At 40.7% G+C, this 14,916-nt stretch overlaps 1 protein-coding gene across 8 annotated transcripts in view; it reads left to right on the top strand.

The window, feature by feature from the left end:
* SPON1 (spondin 1) overlaps positions 1 to 14,916 on the top strand; it is a 678,179-nt gene that overhangs the window by 617,226 nt on the left and 46,037 nt on the right. The gene's annotated exons all lie outside the window — the stretch shown is intronic.

The following is a 14,916-nucleotide window of genomic DNA, read 5'->3' as shown; positions in this document are numbered from 1 at the left end:
AATGTGGATGCCAATCTCACAGCAGACTGTTACAAACCAGGGCACAAACTGCTAATCAGTTGTGTGTTCTATAATTAGATTTCACCAACCAAGTACTAAGTATGAGCTCCTCAAGCACTATAACAGCCTTTAACATGGAGTTACAGATGGTCCTTTGGGCACTCCAGTCTACCTTGTCACCCTAGTAAGCCTGCTTTTTTGATTGATGGTCCCTTACACCAAATATCTAAACAATATTCAGGTTATTCCCAGGCCCAAAGGACCAGTTACTTACCCCAAGTCAGTTGTACCTTAGATCTCTCATCAAAGACACTTGTAGCCAGATGTATAATAAACTAATTAAAGGTTATTAACTAAGAAAAAGAAACAAAAGAGTGATTTTTAAGGTTAAAATTGGTAAACATACACATACAAGTAAGTTATTGTCTTATGTTTCAAATAGACACTGCTACAATATGCAAGGTCTATATGATCTTTAGGGCTAACCCAAAACTGCTTGGAGATCCCTTGCTTATGCTAAGTCCTTGTCTACAGTACAGAGTTTTGTCAACAAAAGTCAGCTTGCCTCAACAAAACAGTGGAGGTGTATGCACTACAGTGCTCCTTCTACTGACAAAACTCTCCTGCTTTGCTGACAAAATAAAACCACCTCGACGAGAGGCTTCTGAATCTCCGATCTGTCAGTACCTTCCTCCACACATGATCTGTGCTTGGGCCAATGCTGTTGCTAGTCAGTATTTTTACTAATGATGTGGCTGAAAATATAAAATCAGTACTGTTAAAATTAGCAAATGACATAAAAATTGGTGGAGTGGTAAATGATGATGGGGAGAAGTCACTTATCCAGACTGACCCAGATCGCTTAGTAAGGTGGGCTCATTTGAATATATGTGTTTTAACACAGACAAATGTAAAAGCCATCGAGGAACAAAGAGTGTAGGTTACTCTGTCAAGATGGGAGACTGTATCCTAGAATGCAGTCACCCTAAAAGGACTTAGGGGTCATGACAGAACCAGTTGAACATGTGCTCCTAATGCATTGCTGTAGCTAGGAGGGCTAATTTAATCCTTGCATGTCTGAGCAGGGGAATATCTAACAGAAGCAGGAAGGTGATAGTTCCTCTATATATAGCATTAGTGAGACCATTACTGGAATAGTGTGTCCAGTTCTGATGTACACACTTTTAAAATGATGTTGAAAAATTGGAAAGAGTTTAGAAAAGGATTACAAGAATGATTCAAGATCTGGAAAACATACCTTATTGTGGAAGACTTAAGAAACTATTTAATTTATCCAGGAGAAGGTTAACAGGTGACTTGATAACAGTCAACTAGTAGCTACATGGGGAAGAGATTTCTGATGATAGATTTTTTTTTAGTCTATGAGAAAAAGGCATAACAAAATCCGATGGTAGACAAATTCAGACTGGAATAAAGGGCAAAGATTTAACAATGAGGGTAGTTAACCATTGGAATGACTTACCTTGGGATCTGGTGGATTCTCTATCACTTGAAAACTTTGACTCAGGATTGGATTTTTTTCTAGAAGATATGCTATAGCTCAAACAGAAGTTATGGGCTTTGCTCAGACATTAGTGGGTGAGGTCTTCTGGCCTGTTTTATGCAGGAGGTCAGACTACATGGTCAGAATTTTCCCTTCTGGCTTTAAAAATCTATAAATGTAATGTCTTGCATGAGTAATTATCACCCTCAGTACCTAGAGTCTTCTAGTATGTTCCTTCTTTAACATAGCCAGCAATGAGCTCGTCACAGGTAAGCTGTGACTATTACTAGCTCTCCCACTTTACTCTTCTCACCAGCTCTTAATTTTGGTAACCTCTTTACTGGGATTCCCTACAGCAAGTTCCAATACCTTTGTATCTGTTTTTTTTCTGCTTGTCCTTTAAATCTTAGGCTTCATTTCACCACGCTACTCTGTGGCAGTGGGGCCTCTTTGTTTTAGAGGAGCCATTTGTTTGTGCCTCCAACTTTTTTTTTTTTTTTTTTTGACCCAGCACTGATGGTGCTTTGCATCAAAATGCTCAGTGCCGCAAGGCTTTGCCTTCGTGCTCAGCGCTCTCAAGGCTGTAGCATAGACAGTGTAGGATGGGTTTTAATTCACTGTTTTGCCTCTGCTGGGGATGAAGAGAAGATTTCCTGCTCCAGGGTGTCAATCGATCATCTTTCAAAAGCAATTAAATTAATATACACAAAATTAATGGTAATTAAACTATAGTGTCCCTGGCCATATTAGTTAGGGAAAAGCGGCACTTAGAAACTTCATAAAAAAATTAACAGTTGTTTTTATTAGAACACAACTTTAGACATTTTCCAGGCATATTGTCACATGGACAGGTGTGACAAAGCTTCCAAAACATCGTCCAGATGTTCTTATAGTCACCTTTCCTGCTCCATATGTTAATCTTTCTCACCTTGCAACAGTTTCATGAGGAAGAAATCTAGGTATCTGTTCTCTAAAATACCATGCAAAGGTGACCTTCCCCTAACAACTGTTGTTTGTTTGTCTGTTTGGTTTTTTAATCATTTTTGTTATGTTCCTGGTATATTGTTGTTCCTAGTATATATGGTGCCCCTATTTTAATTCCATTTTAAAATCTGCTTTCAGCTCCCAAGGGAAGGTAAACCTTTCCAATTAACACACTTCTATTGTTAGATTTTCCATTTGCCTTTACTGATTGTATCCGTTAGAATTTAGATTACGATTGCATGAGGATTAAAACTGTTACACCAGACAAATGCTTAGTCAATCATTATGCATAACATAGCAAACTAGTCATGGCAAGCATGCATAGCATGCATTTGCTAATTTTCTACTGACTAATGGGCATGAATAATTTTCTCTTCAGTAATCATGAACGATATGTCTTTTCCTGGTATGGCATAAAACTGATTTGTCAAAGCATCATGTCACCTAATATAAAGCTATGTCACAATATATCATAATACATTCAGCAAGAGATCCTACTGTATGGTATAAAACAGTAACTTATGAAATACATAGCATTATTAAGCACAACTGCAAAGCCTTGGAAATAAAGTTACAAAGACAATTTGTATGTCTTCAAGTCACCTAGGCCTGATGAAATACATCCTAGAATACTCAAGCAGCTGACTATGGAGATATCTAAACTATTAGCAATTATCTTCAAAAAGTCATGGAAGATGGGAGAGATTCCAGAGGACTGGAAAAGGGCAAAGATAGTGTCAATCTATAAAAATGGGGAATAAGGACAGTGCAGGGAAATACAGACTAATCAGTTTAACTTCAGTACCCGGAAAGATAATGGAGCAAGTAATTAAGCAATGAGTTTGCAAACACCTAGAAGATAATAAGATAAGTAATGTCAGCATGGATTTGTCAAGAACAAATCATGTCAAACCAACGTAATAGCTTTCTTTGACTGGGTAACAAGCCTTATGGATGTGGGGGAAGCGGTAGATGTGTTAGTAAGGTTTTTGATAGTGTCTCACATGACCTTCTCATAAACAAACTAGGGAAATACAACCTAGATGGAACTACTATAAGGTGGGTGTATAACTGGTTGGAAAACCGTTCCCAGAGAGACAGGCTGGAAGGTTATAACAAGTGGGGTCCTGCAGGGATCAGTTCTGGGTCTGGGTCCGTTCAATATCTTAATCGATTATTTAGATAATGGCATAAAGAGTACACTTATAAAGTTTTCAGACAATGCCAAGCTAGGAGGTGTTGCAAGTGCTTTGGAGGACAGGATTAAAATTCAAAATGATTTGGACAAACTGAAGAAATGGTCTGAAGTAAATAGGATGAAATTCAATGAGAACAAATGCAAAGTACTCAATTTAGGAAGGAACAAGCTAAACATGAGTCAACAGTGTAACACTGTTGCAAAAAACCCAAACATCATTCTGAGATGTATTAACAGGAGTGTTGTAAGCAAGACATGAGACGTAATTCTTCTGCTCTACTCTGCACTGATTAGGCCTCAACTGGAGTAGTGTCTCCAGTTCTGGGCACCACATTTCAGGAAAGGAGTGGAGAAATTGGAGAAAGTGCAGAGAAGAGCAACAAAAATGATTAAAGGCTAGAAAACATGACCTATGAGGGGAGATTGAAAAAATTGGGTTTGTTTAGTCTGGAGAAGAGAAGACTCAGAGGGAACATGATAACAGTTTTCAAGTACATAAAAGATTGTTACAAGGAGAAAGGAGAAAAATTGTTCTCCTTAACCTCTGAGGATAAGACAAGAAGCAATGCGATTAAATTACAGCAAGGGAAGTTTACGGGGGACATTAGGAAAAACTTCCTAACTGTGAGGGTAGTTAACACTGGAACAAATTGCCTAGGGAGGTTGTGGAATCTCCATCAGTGGAGATTTTTAAGAGCAGATTAGACAAACACCTGACAGGGATGGTCTAGATAATACTTAGTCCTGCCTTAAATGCAGGAGACTGGACTAGAAGACCTCTTAAGGTCCCTTCCAGTCCTGCACTTCTGTGATTCTATGATAAAGTTCAGCAAGGGATATTAGTCCTCTCATGCTTTAAAAGTGCAAGATGATTACCAGATGAGATCAGGAAGCAACTTCCTATCTGTTTTAATACAAATTTATTTACAGTGATTGTCTTTATAATATCCATATTTGTGAGCAGTTAAACATATTGGTGTCTGAAACATTAGAGCTTTTTTCTATACTGACTTTTAAGTGGTGACTGCTGTAAATGTATTAACATATTTCTGCGATATGAAGAATTGGGTATCAGCTTCCATTAGAATCAGATTGCTACACTAGATGGACTATTTATCAGGTCACTTTAATTACAAAAATCACAATGGAGCATGGGGGTCCTGTGACTAACAAGGCTTGGAAAAATGGGAACAGTCTGATTGGCTAACAAGTGTTCTGGAATAAATTGACATGGGACAAAAGACATACAGTCTCAGAACTTGCTAGCTGCATCAAGGCAATGTGTCAGACCCCCAGAAAAGACTCAGAGAAAAGTTCAAGTAAGGAGTCAGAACAGAGCACAGGCCTGGGCCAGATTAAGGTGTTCCAGAGCTTAGCCCCAACGTGACACTTGGCCTGTTGTCCTGTCCTCCCCCTGCCCTCCTAGAGTAAGCCAGTAGCAGAGGCTCCCTTCTCCTCCCTGAGAGGCAGGGCAGGAACATGAGACTTCCCCCTGTAGCAGCTTCTAACTCTTCTCTCAGCAGCATCAGGATAATGGTAGAGGTCTTCTCTTTCTGCTTGGAGAGGCTGGGGTGGCACCAGGGCAGCCCCCTAGTATTTACACCAGCAGCTTCGGTGTATCTGCATGGTTGGGTGGGCTGAGTCCTCTGTAATTCTACTGTCACACACACAGTCCTCTGCTGGGATGGTGCTGGCTGACCGACACCCCCTCCCCCCCCCCGCCCCCAAGGCAATCGGTCATGGATTTAGCTCCTAGCTGACATGAATTGGGCCATTTTCACCTCTCATGGCCATTGTTTTAGGCTTTCTACAGACTGAAGCTGTCACTGCATCAGATACATTCAGACCACATTTTCAAGGCTTTCTTCACAACCATGCAGGCTAGAAATTTACTTAAAAAAGAAAGCTGAGTCTGATATATTCACATGACTCCAAGAGCTGGGCTCTAGAGAAGGGCCTTTAGTACCTAAACTTCAGCCCAGGTGATTTTTTGTGCACAGAAGAGACATAAGAGGGAGAGTGTAGCTGGAAGATCAGGAAAGTTTCTTTTCTGGTGGAAAAAGAGGAAACAAGTAGTTTTCAATCCAGTTGCAACAAACTCATCTGTGCCGAAAGATTTATCTGTTGCACTTCTGCTTCACAGACCTAGAAGTCACTAGTAACAAATACTGTGGAGCTGGGGCAAGTTCCCAGAGTTGAGGAAGGGAGGAATTGGTAATACATAGTAAATTGGCAGCTGCTGATCACAGTTTAAAGCTAATATGCTTTAACTTGCTGTCAGCTCCTAGTCCAAAATAAGACCAGGAGAATTCTTAGCCAAGTAACAGACACAGTTCCCTGTCTGCTACTCATTGTGAGGAAGAGTGGCACAATTGTAGTCAAACCAAACCTCACACACCTAAAATAGAAACCCAGCTCAGTGTCCTTTGCTTCTCCTCTTGGAGCAGATTTCATTTTCACACCCAGCTGCAAACAACTGATCACCGGCTGTGTGAGAGACTCAAGGTGAAGCAGGGCTGTGCAGAATACGAAGAGCACTACAAGTATTCAAATCCACATGAGCTGCTGTTGTGAACTAATCAAACCATGACAGCAGAACTTCGGGGTACAGAATTCCTTCCCCCACAGAAACCTTTTTTCTGCTCCATTTATGGATCCAAATCCAAAAGTCCTTGTTCAGGCAAAACTCCCATTTGCTTCGATGAGAGCTTTGCCTGAGCGAGGACTGCAGGGTTTGTCCCGCAGTTAATGCAACATATCAGTAAACAAAAACAAAACACAAGACCAGTTCAGCCAGCGTTTTCTAATTTTGGAATCTGATGTAGGAGGAAGCAGGAGAAATCAGCCTGTTTTGGGGAGTCATGGAGTGGTGTGAACTCCACGGCGTGGCAAGAGCAGAGTTTTCTTCTTTCATGTGGCTGCGGAATCCAAGCCACACAGCAATATTGTCAGCTCACTTGTTCTTCTTAAAGCTGTGCAGTTTTCCACGGTCATTACATGGTCCACCCTCTGTGAGCCTTCACCAGTAGAGCAGGTTATCATGCAGGTGCATTTTTTGGCAACAATCATGCAGTAGGAGATGGTTTCTGCAGTTAGGTCTCTGATGCTTTTCCAAAATTGCTGGACTTCTGGCCAAAGCCACCAAGTATAAGAAGGGATGTCCTTTCACCACACACAGTTTCTAGCTCTCTGAAAAGGTTTGGCATTGAAAGCATGCAGCTGGACAGGCATAGCACATTAAACTCCGCCCCTTGAAAGATGTTACCCCAGAATGCTTCCAATACAAGTGGATCTGTTGGCTCATCGTTAGTTGAAGCCAACAGGAGATGTTTGAATCGTAATTCCAATGCCTAGGGACTTTGCTTGATTATTGCAGGCCAGGGAGCTTGTGTCACTGTGTATCACCTTGAATCTCAATTAGAGATTTTAGGCTGCATCATAAGGAAAAGTATAGATTGGAAATGGGGTAGAAGCAATTTGCCAAACTGCTATGCACCCAGATACTATTGTGCTGGGTACCTTATAACATACAAATCATGGAGTAGATAGTAGCATCTTTCCAAATATCATCACATGTGCAGCCAGTCGGCTTATGATAAAATAAAGGGAACTGGTCATCTAGTATTTATTATTATTATTATCTATATTACCATAGTAACTAGGAGCTCTAGTTGTGGACCTGGACCCAACTGTGCTAGGCATGGTACAAAAAGAACAAAAAAAAACCAATCTCTGCCCAAAACAGCTTACAATGTAAGTGTAAGGCAAGAGACGACAGATTGGGGGGAATACCACGGTACAATGAGACAATATTGGTCAGCTTGATAGGCAGTGGTCTCAGCACCCAGCAGTACAACCATTATCAAGTTTTCAGATACCGAATGAACAAACATCTTTCCCTACATTTGTAACAATGCTATAGATTATAAAAATTGGAAGAAAATCTTACTTAACCTTTAGGCTGCCTGTTTACTCTGCCTTTGTTTTCAGCACGTACAGTGAAATTAGTTGTCAGTTTCACTTTCTGGGTCTCAGCACAGCAGCATTGGGAATGTGTATGTATTTCAAAAGAAGAGTTTTTATTTGAATGTTTAGAAAATGATGACAGAAATTATTTAAAACCTTTTGATGATTATCTGATGTCTACCTGGAAATCCTCCTCCCATGTTCTTACTGGTGACTCTGCCATGAACCATCTGAGTCAATGTGTTCCAGCCCATATTCTCCCCTTTGTGTGCCACTCAGGAAAACAAGGAAGTTAAAATCAGAGTACAATAAATGAACATCCCAGCTCCCTGCTCTACTCACCATGGTTAATTTAACAGACAATAGCTCTTCTAGATGAAGAATCCATGCTGGGGTATTATTTCCACTATACCGGAAATGTACAGTGCACTTATACCCATTCATTAAGGGACCCACCCTAACAGCAGCAGCAAGACTTCCTAAATGAACAGTCAGGCAACACTGAGGGACATTTTCCGAAGCTGGGTGACGTCCAGCTAAGGCAACCCCCAGTCTCCCACCATAGCCTCCGCTGCATCTTAGTCTGACACTGCCACCTCCTGGGCTGTTTACAAGGAAAGCTTTTGCTCCCACTGTCTGGAGTATCTGCGTCAGGTGAGCTTCATCCTCCGCAGCCTGGTCCATGGACCTCTGGTGTGCTTGCTTAGCCCAGAGAACTCCAGTCTGCCACCCTAAGGAGCCTCATTCAGTTTGAGAGCCGGAGGTGCAGGGGCCACGGGTGCAGGCTTCTCACTCTCTCCCCTTTGTTACTCTTTTTCCCTCTGACATGAAAAAAACTCACTGTCTTTTATTTAATGTCTCTGTCCCCCTGAGTCTCACCTACTGAGAATGTTACAGCTAACCCTATATCACGGCAATGGTCATTTTGTTTAATGATGATTTTTAATTAGTAGCTTTTCTTGGGATCAAGAACTTCATCACCGCCTTCCTCTCGCCTGTCCTGTTTGCTCCTACAGTTCTAGGTATAACTTGAGTGAATAGCCACATCTTCCTATTGTCTGGACACCTGGCTGCTTATGGCATGCTAGAATCTCTTGATTGTGTAGCTAGTGTCTTCTTTGAAGTAACACCAATCTATTCTCCTTGGTTAATCTTCCTCTGCCCTTTTCAAACTGTTTTTCCTGGAAAAAGGCAATTTTTGGCAAAAGCTTAGGAGTCATGTTTTCCAGAGAGAAGGAACTGTACAGTTTTATTAACTACCTGAGTCCTTAGCGCAGTCTGAGTCTTCTAAGGCTCCTGGAAATTTCTAGTCCAAACAGGTCATGCTGAACACAGGAGTAAGCATGGTTACTCTAAAGCGCTTTTCTGAGCTCATGGAAATTCATTCAATATTTTACCCCTTTACTTCCCTTCAAATGCTACATATCCTGGAGAGCCCATTCCTGAATGAGGTGACATGGACATTGCTCCTTCTTCCTACCAAAGGGGATCACTAGAAAATGAGGTGGGGCATTCCCTTTTCCCCTCAGTGCTGAGCATGATCTCTGAAACAACCTGCTTTGTCACTCAACTCTATCACCATCCAGAGTAGGATACTATCCACTAGAGAGAGCGTAAAAGAGTTGATCTAAAACCTCATGAGAGATGCTAACAAAGGGCCTGATACAAAGTCTATTGAAATCAATGGGCTTTGCATCAGGCCCATGCTAACTGGAGAAAGAGATGCAGATGCTCTCCTCCCTCATTTCCTTTTTGTCTTTGTGGTATTTCTTCTTATCTCCACATTCCTCACCCACAACTACTCTACCACAGTTTAAACCAAAAATGGTTTTTATGGCTAATTTGCTGTACTCAGTGAGTCTTAAATTCAGCATCAGAAGGATTAAAAAGCTCAGATGATGAGGTGATTTTCCCTAGATTTTGCAAACTTTCTTTTATGTAATTTTTATTACTTCTTTCTGTGCTCACAATATCCCTCTCCCCTTGAAAATGTTCTCCATTTTTACATTGATGTACTATAGCTCAGATATGCCTGTAAACTGAGAGCTAGCTGAGTCAGAAACAAAAAACTTGAATATGTTCCCAGGCAGGGACCCATTTTCCAGTTACACTTTGCAGGAAATTGCTTTGGTTGCAAAAGTAGAAACTGGCAGGTTTCTCTTGGGTTCAAGCTGTAACCATCCAAAAGCCCAGCAGTTCCCAAATGAAACCATAAATCAGTTCCAGTTCACTTAAAATCGGCCTAAGCTCTTTTGAAACTCAACGCAGTTGAAGCATTTGGCAAAGTTGGTCTGAGTTTTGATTTAGTGAGGATATCTGGTTCCGCTGTTGTTCCAAAAGTTTCACATCACTTTACTTCTCATTCACTAGGTGCCATTAACTCAATGTTGTACACACAATAGAGCAAAGGAACATAAAAATATCAGAATGGACTCCCAAGCAGAAATACAGAGTGGGTCCTCTGCATTGAAATTGAATGCCCTCCTATTGCCATTCACCCGAAATGTCCATCCTAACCCACACCACCCTCTTTTCCACCAGTCTTTGGTGTGCCTACTCCACTCCTCATCTCCACCTTCCCAAGCCTCTGCTGATATTGCCACTCTCCTCCACCCCCTCGCAGATGTCCCTGGCTCTTTCCTTACATGTGCCCCCAGTGTCTCTTGCTGCTTACCACATGGTGGCTGGCACAGGAAGCTGCTGTTGGCTGCCTTCCCACTTGTGTCATTTCCACAGCTGGCTGCTCCAGGAGCTATAGAGGTATGGGGAAGCAGCATACAGAGACAGATGGGCAGGGAGCTTCAAAGGAGCTGGCAGCTACATTTATCTGCTACCCTCCAGCAGCAGTGAAGGCAGCTAAGTGTCAGCTTTCTCTGAACTGCTGGTCTTCTGTTTCTTCTCTCTGGTTATCCCTGCTGCGGCTGCTTTCTCCCTCTGCAGTGAGAAGGGCAGTCGATGGAACCTGACCTGAAAAACCTGCTTGGGCTAGCGTAGCATTACTGTTTAACAAATTAAAATGGTTGGAAGCCCCATAATGCCCTTAAAGCTGCAAGAAGTTCCAGCATTTCTTCAGAGTATCAGTCTGGTTGCATTAGGTAGATCTTTACATATCATTCACCTTAGTAGGCATTCCATTACATATGCTGCCAAGACTCAAATACAATCTGATACCAGCACAAAGTTAAAATCATAAATTAAAAAGAGACATGCCATGAACCACTCCACTACCAGTACCTCTTGTTTGCAGTTTCACTATAAAGTGTATGCCTGCCAGATGTGTTTGCAAGTTTGGGGAAAATAGATATTAACAGGAAAGTACATTTGGCATCCCGGACTGGATCGTTCTGTGTGTCACCTTTCCTGACAGAGACTTCGGAGTATTCCTGAAATACAAATAAAAGAATGAATTAATAATAATGTAAATTCTAAGGTCTCCATTTTCCAATATTTGACCTTCCTTCACTAATATCTGAATCTTCCTTTGTATTATTCTGAGAAGTTTGTATCATGTGATCTCCAGAACAGCAAAGGCTAGACGATTGGCAGTTATAAATCCTGATTCTAGCATAAAGAGGCTCAGTCCGTCAGACATATATACAGTCCAATATAGGAAAACAATGATGCTATGCTGTGTGGTGACAACTCTGATCCCAGATGGGCATTTACAATTCTTTGTGTGCACTTTCCCAGTACTTATTCCTCAGCATCTATATGAAAAAAATGCTAACTATCAAGAGACGGTGTCTAGTTTAATCATGGTCCATTATATCAGTATTCTCCAAAGTGTGGGGAGCCATGAAGGCTTAGCCAGGGTCAGGGGGGTACAGACAGACCCCTTAATTGTTCTGCTGAGCCTTAACTTTGGGTTTTTGTTTTTTTTTAATTTACTCTCTAGATGGTATGGTCGTGAAAGAAAACCTTGACAATGGCCTGGTCTACACCTAAAACTTAGGTCAACCTAGCTACATAGCTCAGAGCTGTGAAAAATGTCATACCCAGAGTACCACAGTTCAGTTTACTTCACCCTCAGTAGACACGGCTAGGTCAAAAGAAGGATTCTTACATCAATGTAGCTACTGTTTTCGGAGAGGTGGATTACCTACATCAACAAAGAAACCCCTTCCAACAATGTAGGAAACATTTACACTACTGCGGTGCTACAACGGCAGAGTTGCAGCACCATAGCTATGCTGCTGTAGCTGCTGTAATGTAAATGTACCTGATGTAATGATGACTGTATAAGTTTTACAGAGAATCTGAAACAATAGCTCTGAGGTGTGAACTGCCCCTTTTGTTGCAGGGGATACTGACTCAGATGCCCAGTGATGATACTGTAAATGTCACCATTGTTATTTATTATACTACTAATCACAGCTTGTAAGAAAGGAGAGGAAGTGTCACATAAAAAGCAATACCATTGTTTCCTAGAAAAGATAATGGATGAGTTTGGGTAGGAGACAGAGATGTATAAAGGAAGATGTGCACATGGGAAGGTTGCAGAGGAGGCATGATTGATTTCAGTTTCTTGAAGGGTGGTTGTGCTTTCAGATATTTGGGAAACGCTGAATTAGCCATCTGTCTGTCTTTGTAATTTAGCTAATCTATACATACGGAGAAAGAGAATTTATATAGATGGACTGATCAGTTAGATGGATAGAGAAATTAATTTGTGTGTGTGTGTGTGTGTACATATATTAAAATGTGTGTGCGCATACCCATGCTCATTCACTAAAACTGATAATTTTGCCTTTATTATTATTACATTACATTATTACATTACAGTAGCACCTGGAGGCCCCAGCCAAGATGCAGGCCAGCTGTGCTAATCATTGTACATGCACATAGTGAGAGACAGATCCTAAACTGACAAGATAAACAAAGGTGGGAGGGGAAGTAGAGGCACAGAAACGTCACATATGAAGTCAATGGCCAAGCCAACAATAAAACCCAGTTCTCCTGGTTTCTAGTGCCCTATTCCCTAAGCCATGCTGCCTCCTACTTCACAAGAATAAAGAAGTTTACCTCACCATCTGCCATAGATATGTTTGTATTAGCCTATACTTACACCTTAATTGTGAATACAGAAGTAAAGTTATTTAGGAATGTGTGTGAATGAGAGAGAGAGAACAGAATAGGGCATCCTACAGGGATGGTATGTAATATATTGTCCCTAAGGAAGGAAGGTACACTACTGAAACAGAGTTGATAGTGCTCTGTTTAAATATTTAGGAAGTCCATGTCTCTGAAATACATTCCTGCTGGCAATAGTATAATGATACTAAATCACTTGTTTAGGTAGCCATTATTCTGGCAATGCTCTGTACCAGCAAGAGGATGTGCAGTATATTTCATTAGCTTGCTGCCACCACCTGGTTCAGTCTGGATAAACCTATTCATCAAATCCTATCAGAAACCATCTCATTGTGTTTTCTTATATAACCAGACATTTTACAGGAAATCTAGCTTAAAATTCCACCATGTCTTCCAACAGTTGTTCTCTGCTAAATCCATGTCAATCACTATTGAGAGGGGAAGTTTCAGTTTTGAAAACTGAAAGGATTTAGGTAAAAAAAAGAATGAAATTCCCAAAGCCTATTCCCTAGAGATCTGGCAGCATCTTTAAGTCACTACTGTCTTCTAAGAATATCCTATTAACAATTAATAGAATTATTCACTATAACACACCAAGTTCCCCATAGCATACAAACTAAAATTCACATAGTGGGGTATCCAAACATTTCCTTTCAACAGCTTCAGGAGGAAAAAGTATTTATTTTACTTTTCATGCTGTCAGTCTAGTTTCTGTTCTTCTTAATGAAATATTTGTGTAGAAAATTACATTTTGTATCCAGTAGTAGCATGGTATCTTTTTAAACAATAAGTAGCCAAGTAAGTTTTTGCAAAACATTCTAGTGAATAAACTGAAGATATTGGCTCAGTTTAAGTTAATATAATTCTTACCTTCCTGTTATAGTGCTAAAATGGCCTACTCTGCATAGCACAAAACACTGCCTATAAAGCTGACTTTGTTTTCAGTGAGTAAAATGTTTTATCCAGGGAACTAATTTATAAAAGTTTAAATCACGAATGTACAAATTAGCTTCTGAATTGTTGTTTTGCTCAGTTAATCAAGTCCTTAGACTATCCAGCTGAGAACTACAATTAGAATAGGGAAAAATGTGTTTTGAACACACACGCATACGCAACTTCAAATGGTTTGTTATAGATTTGACTAACTGGCATGCTGAACGGTAAAATGAAGACTTATTCTGAACTCTAATTAACTGGCTGTAATGTGCACATTTTAATTTTAATTTTTTATTTCCTCTGTAGTGAAAAGGAAAGCTGATATCATAGTCCTTTAATCACCCATCCACTGTATATCATTAGCATTTGATTATACAAATTGCTTATAAACACTGTTCCACCTAATAATTTGAAAGTGCAATCGTGCATGTATAATTTCACCTAGCGTGAGTGTCAGCTGGGGGTTACATAGCAATGGGGAAGTTATTGTTTTATAGTTACATGTTACAGGACATTTTACGATACCCATTTTCTTGCAGTCTTTATTAGACATTTTTCCTGCTTGTTTGGACTAGTTCTCTGTTGCATTAATGCTCTACTATTTCTGTAACTTTAGATAAAAGGTAAGGCCCAGCTTTTTACTTCCTTTAAACTTTGTACTCCTAGCAACACATTTAATATACTGAGCACCACACCAGTGTGCATTTTGGGCCATATAAAATGTTCTTGAATTCTTAGATGCATGTCATAAGACCAGGCAGGTACCAAATCTGGCTGTATGTTGAATAACAAAAGGCTAAAAAAAACCCACCAGTGTTACAGGCAGGGTCATTGTTTTCATTACAGTAGTAGAACATACTGTTGGTGTCCTGATCACTTGGTGTGCTGTATTCTGTGCATCTTATGAGTAAATGCAGAGTGGCTGTAGGACAAAGGAACAAACTGTGTTGACAGGTTGTGAAAGCTCCTTCACTGGAGGTTCTCAAAAGGAGGCTGGAGCTGTCTTGGATGGTCTAGACACAACAAATCCTGCAGCTTGGCAGAGGGGTTAGACTAGATGACCTTTGCGATCCCTGTTAACCCTATGGTTCTATGATTCTATGTAGTGGGGCTGTTGTTTGAGGAGGCTGAATTGTGAGTGGTCTGTTCATGGGGACCCCCATGACCACTCATGTATGCTGCAGAGTCAAGCTCTGTGGTGGATCCACTCCATGCATAGAGAAACATACTATAAGAC

The sequence above is a fragment of the Emydura macquarii genome, unplaced genomic scaffold, assembly GCF_026122565.2.
Source record: "Emydura macquarii macquarii isolate MOO-44397 ecotype Brisbane River unplaced genomic scaffold, CSIRO-AGI_Emac_v2 contig_3240, whole genome shotgun sequence".
Lineage (NCBI taxonomy): Eukaryota > Metazoa > Chordata > Testudines > Chelidae > Emydura > Emydura macquarii.
Note: the sequence above shows the minus strand (reverse complement) of the source record. Positions and strands in the feature narration are given on the sequence as shown.